We start from the raw sequence: 6,238 nt of genomic DNA on the forward strand, positions 1-6,238 counted from the left end.
GTTTAGTATAGGTTGGAGCTAGAAATGTGGTTTAGTATAGATTGGAGCCAGAAATGTGGTTTAGTTTAGGTTGGAGCCAGAAATGTGGTTTAGTATAGATTGGAGCCAGAAATGTGGTTTAGTTTAGGTTGGAGCCAGAAATGTGGTTTAGTATAGGTTGGAGCCAGAAATGTGGTTTAGTATAGGTTGGAGTCAGAAATGTGGTTTAGTATAGGTTGGAGCCAGAAATGTGGTTTAGTTTAGGTTGGAGCTAGAAATGTGGTTTAGTTTAGATTGGAGCCAGAAATGTGGTTTAGAATAGGTTGGAGCCAGAAATGTGGACTGGAGCCTGGATTTGAGCCTATTTTAAATATTGTTAATTGAGATACGTTAAATACACAATCAAAACTTGGCTTTAGTAAATGTGAGTTGTTTTGAAGCTAATTTCCTGCAATTCTACATAGTGTAACATAACTCATGAGTCACGACATCTTTTGGGTAGATTATTGTATAGTAATATGGATAAGGAAATTAAAGTGTAGACTATTTTCACAAATGTTATTCTGCTAACAAATTATAATGTTCTAAACCAGATTACCAAACCGTACAGAAACCACTTTGAACCCTGCCCCCAGCTGAATCACGATTGACTCCTGATTGGTCAAAGTCACCCACCATTTGATCGATGAATGGGTTCTCAATTTTAGACCAATGAGAGGACGCAAACCGAGTGTGTAGGGAAGCGAAATCTCAATTTGTCATGTTGTAAACCACAGCCCAGTTGATTAAGACGGGAAGATTTCTATCTAAGGTGAAGTGATACAAGACATTATTATTTCATTCATACGGCCTTTACAACCGCAGAGAATACTTTAGATAGCCAACCCCAACTTCGTTCGACTCAAAATGTGGGCGTGCAAGCCTGTTCCTGCTATCTACCTGTTAGTTTAGCCAGGATTTTCCCTTCATCTGACTCCATTAATAGCCCTTGTGTGACGGAGAAGCCAGGACCTCTGCTTGATGCTTTTTCTTACCAGCTACCTCTTCTAGCTAGAGAGAAGTAACGTCAGAGTTGATCAGGAAGAGGAAAGGAAGATGGACGTTACCCGACCGTGACGGTGACACACTGCCCAGCCTTGCCACGGCAGCACGTGAGGGGAACATCAGCCGTGTGTTGTATCTGATCCTGCTTGGCTGCAGTGTGGACAGCCAGGATGACGGTGGCTGGACCGCCCTCCACGAGGCAGCAGCTGCTGGCAACACAGAATGTGAGCAGTGAGCTAACAATTGCTGCTGGTGGGGTTTGACTTCTCTTTGTATCTGTATTGGCTCTAGGCTTGGGCAGTATCCAGATTGTCATGCCATCATATCTACCTTGAGCCATACAGGGTTATTCGGTAATACCGGCACTGAACACAAGGGGTGCTGTTTTTAAACACCACTGATACTCAGTAATCCGTTGGTTAGCACATTTTAAAATCCCATAGAGAACGCAAACTAAATGCTAACGAATGCTTTGTAAACATTTTACAATCTCAGACCTAAAGTATACAAGTATACTAGTAACTAAAAAATACTACTCAGTTCACTGCACGCACAAAGCAACTATTAGACAGCAAGGCTCTTGATCCAGGAGGGGATTCTCTGATGTTACCAAGCGAATGCTTGATTTTGGAGGAAGCTAAACACTTACACTACACAACCAAAAGTATGTGGACACCTGCTCGTTGAACATTTCATTTCAAAATCATGGGCAATAACGTGAAGTTGGTTCCCCTTTGCTGCAACAACAGCCTCCACTCTTCTGGGAAGGCTTTTCCACTAGATGTTGGAACATTGCTGCAGGAACTTGTTTCCAATTAGCCACGAGCATTAGGTGAGATCTGGCACTGATGTTGGATGATTAGGCCTGGCTCACAGACAGTATTACAATTCAACCCAATGGTTTTTGATGAAGTTGAGGTCAGGGCTCTGTGAAGGCCAGTTAAGTTCTTCCACACTGATCTCGATAAACCATTTATGTATGGACCTCAGGGGCATTGTCATGCTGAAACAGGAAAGGGCCTTTCCCAAACTGTTGACAAAGTTGGAAGCACAGAGTCTAGAATGTCAATCTATGCTGTAGCGTTAAGATTTCCTTCACTGGAACTAAGGGGCCTGAACCATGATAAACAGCCACAGACCATTATTATCCTCCACCAAACTTTACAGTTGCACTATGCATTGGGGCAGGTAGTGTTCTCCTGGCATCTGCCAAACTCAGATTCGTCTGTCGGACTGCCAGATAGTGAAGCGTGAATCATCTCTCCAGAGAACGCATTTTCACTGCTCAAGAGTCCAATGGCGGCGAGCTTTACACCACTCCAGCCGACACTTGGCATTGCTCATGGGGATCTTAGGCATGTGTGCGGCTGCTCGGCCATGGAAAGACATTTCATGATGCTCCTGATGAACAGTTCTTGTGCTGACGTTGCTTCCAGAGGCAGTTTGGAACTCGGTAGGAAGTGTTGCAACCGAGGACAGACAATTTTTACACCCTACACCAGGGCTGCCCAACCCTCTTCCTGGAGATCTACTGTCCTGTAGGTTTTCAGTCCAACCCTAATTTAGCATATCTGATTCAGCTAGTTAAGGTCTTGTTGAGCAGCTAATTAGTAGAAGCCGGTGTGTTAAGTTAGAGTTGGACTGAAAACCCACAGGACGGTAGATCTCCAGGAAGAGGGTTGAGCAGCCCTGCCCTACACGCTTCAGCGGTCCAGTTCTGTGAGCTTGTGTGGCCTACCACTTCACGGCTGAGCCGTTGTTGCTCCTAGACATTTCCACTTCACAATAACAACACTTACAGTTGACCGGGGCAGCTCTAGCAGGGCAGAAATTTGACAAACTGACTTGTTGGAAAGGTGGCATCCTATGACGGTGCTACGTTGAAAGTCACTGAGCTCTTCAGTAAGGCCATTCTACTGCCAAAGTTTGTCTATGGAGGTTGCATGGCTGTGTGCTCGTCAGCAACGGGTGTGGCTGAAATAGCTGAATCCACTAATTTGAAGGGGTGTCCACATACTTTTGTGTATATATAGTGTAGCTAGCTAACTAGCAAACCAAATGCACAACTGCAGAGTGTTTAGCACGTTACACAGTTACCTTAATAGCTATAAGATGTTTAGTTGTGAATTCCATAATGTAATTACATTTTTTTTTTTTTACCAGGTATGTTGACTGAGAACACATTCTCATTTACAGCAACGACCTGGGGAATAGTTACAGGGAAGATGAATGAGCCAATTGGAAGCTGGGGATGATTAGGTGTCCATGATGGTATGAGGGCCATATTGGGAATTTAGCCAGGACACCGAGGTTAACACCCCTACTCTTACAATAAATGCCATTGAATCTTTATTGACCAATTTGTTAGACCAGAGAAAGCCCTCCAAAACAACATCCAGCAGCATCTGGTCTCCCATCCAGGGACCGACCCTGCTTAGCTTCAGAGGCAAGCAGCAGTGGGATACAGGGTGGCATGCAGCTGGCCTATGCTGCATAACAATGAGTAAACAAACAGCACATGACCGGGGACGACTGGTAAGCTTCATAATGAAACATTGTGACAGTTGAAATGAACAACTTGATCTTCTTCATCTCCTAATGTATTGCACAAGTTGACTCCAGGTATTTACTTAAAAAGTAGATACAGATATTCAAATGTTTTAAAATAAACTTCAAATAAATAGTTACGAAGGTATATATATTTTTTAAAATCATCCCGGGGCTTTTTCCAAATAGCCCGGTAAACACCGCCCGAGCCTACTTGGCACCTGAAAGTGCACCTCAAATGGCTAAAGAGGATCCTCTTTCCATTGGCTCGGTGCAGCAAGCACTTCCCTTGGTTGCCTTGCCTACGTGAACACTCTGACAGATGCGGGTCAGTCGGCGCTGTACATGGCTGCTCAGAATGGACACCTGGAAGTGGTCCAACTCCTCCTTGAAACAGACGCTGACCCCCAACAAGCCAGCTGACTGCATCTCTATGTCCTGTCCTCTATACTCAGGTAACACACACACAACAGAAGGACTTCGTCAACCTTATTAGAAGTTTTACAACAAATGTTATTGGATGGTCTGTGTAGCTGTAGACGCTGGACACACAGAGATGGTGGAGTTGCTGGTCCGGGAAGGGGCAGAGGTCAACGGAACATACACAAGACACTATGGCTCCAAGAGATCCTGTCTTCATCAGGCTGCTCTTAAGGTAAACAGACAGACAGACAGACAGACAGACAGACAGACAGACAGACAGACAGACAGACAGACAGACAGACAGACAGACAGACAGACACACACACATACACACATACAGACAGATATGGTTCTACATTCTGACCTGTTGTGCTTGCCTACGGAGCTGTGAGGGGAACGGCACCTCCGTACCTTCAGGCTCTGATCAGGCCCTACACCCAAACAAGGGCACTGCGTCTATCCACCTCTGGACTGCTCGCCTCCCTACCTCTGAGGAAGCACAGCTCCCGCTCAGCCCAGTCAAAACTGTTCGCTGCTCTGGCACCCCAATGGTGGAACAAGCTCCCTCACGACGCCAGGACAGCGGAGTCAATCACCACCTTCCGGAGACACCTGAAACCCCACCTCTTTAAGGAATACCTGGGATAGGATAAAGTAATCCTTCTACCCCCCCCCCCCCGAAAGATTTAGATGCACTATTGTAAAGTGGTTGTTCCACTGGATATCTTAAGGTGAATGCACCAATTTGTAAGTCGCTCTGGATAAGAGCGTCTGCTAAATGACTTAAATGTAATGTAAATGTAAATGTAAATGTTGTGAATCAGAGGAGATGCAGTACATCCTCAAACACAGGGGCATACCCAGACCAGAGCAGCCGAGCAGGAGCCTCTCCAGACCAGAGCAGCCGGGCAGGAGCCTCTCCAGACCAGAGCAGCCGAGCAGGAGCCTCTCCAGACCAGAGCAGCCGAGCAGGAGCCTCTCCAGACCAGAGCAGCCGAGCAGGAGCCTCTCCAGACCAGAGCAGCCGAGCAGGAGCCTCTCCAGACCAGAGCAGCCGAATGGGAGCCTCTCCAGACCAGAGCAGCCGAATGGGAGCATTCTCACTGGAGAGGAGTTATGTGGACTGTTGTGTGAGGGCCTCAGTCAGTTATTCTATGCTTCCTACTGGCTCCCCCCACTACTGCAGGCAGGACTGGAGCCCTCCTTACTGCTGCATCCAGCATCTAACATGTAAGACACACATTTACTTGCTTATGGTTGTCCATCGTGCCTGTTTCCTTTACTTGTGAGTCTTTTGGTGGCAATGGAGGCCACTCCTGGATTTACAGCTGCAGATGGCCCTTTGAAGGCTTGGTTAGAGGGGCAGTAGCCCTGTGAAGGCTTTGTTGGAGGGCATAGGGGTAGCCATGTGAAGGCTAATTGGAAGGGCAGCTGTAGCCCTGTGAAGGCTAGGCTGAAGGGCAGGGGTAGCCCTGTGAAGGCTAGGTTGGAGGGGCAGCCCTGTGAAGGCTTGGTTGAAGAGGCAGGAGTAGCCCTGTGAAGGTTAGGTTGGAGGGGCAGGGGTAGCCCTGTGAAGGCTAGGTTAGAGGGCGTAAGAGTAGCCCTATGAAGGCTTGGTTGGAGGGGCAGGGGTAGCCCTGTGAAGGCTTGGTTGGAGGGGCAGGGGTAGCCCTGTGAAGGCTAGGTTAGAGGGCGTAAGAGTAGCCCTATGAAGGCTTGGTTGGAGGGGCAGGGGTAGCCCTGTGAAGGCTTGGTTGGAGGGGCAGCCCTGTGAAGGCTTGGGGTAGCCCTGTGAAGAGGCAGGGGTAGCCCTGTGAAGGTTAGGTTGGAGGGGCAGGGGTAGCCCTGTGAAGGCTAGGTTGGAGGGGCAGGGGTACTCCTGTGAAGGCTAGGTTGGAGGGGCAGGGGTAGCCCTGTGAAGGTTATGTCGGAGGGGCAGGGGTATTCCTGTGAAGGCTAGGTTGGAGGGGCAGGGGTATTCCTGTGAAGGCTAGGTTGGAGGGGCAGGGGTAGCCCTGTGAAGGCTAGGTAACACACAATAACATGGACACATAACATTTTTGTCATTCAGCAGATGCTTTTTAAAGTGACCTATTTTAATTCCAACGTGTGTGTCCTCTCTCTCTATCTAGAGTGTGTGGCCTCTCTCATCTCTGCAGGCTGCGGGTCAGGGAAGAGTTGGGTTCAGTGGTTCTGATGCAGACCGATGAGGTGCAGCAGCTTCCTCTTCCTTCCCTACTGAAGA

This window comes from Salmo trutta, unplaced genomic scaffold (genome assembly GCF_901001165.1).
Source record: "Salmo trutta unplaced genomic scaffold, fSalTru1.1, whole genome shotgun sequence".
NCBI classification, from domain to species: domain Eukaryota; kingdom Metazoa; phylum Chordata; class Actinopteri; order Salmoniformes; family Salmonidae; genus Salmo; species Salmo trutta.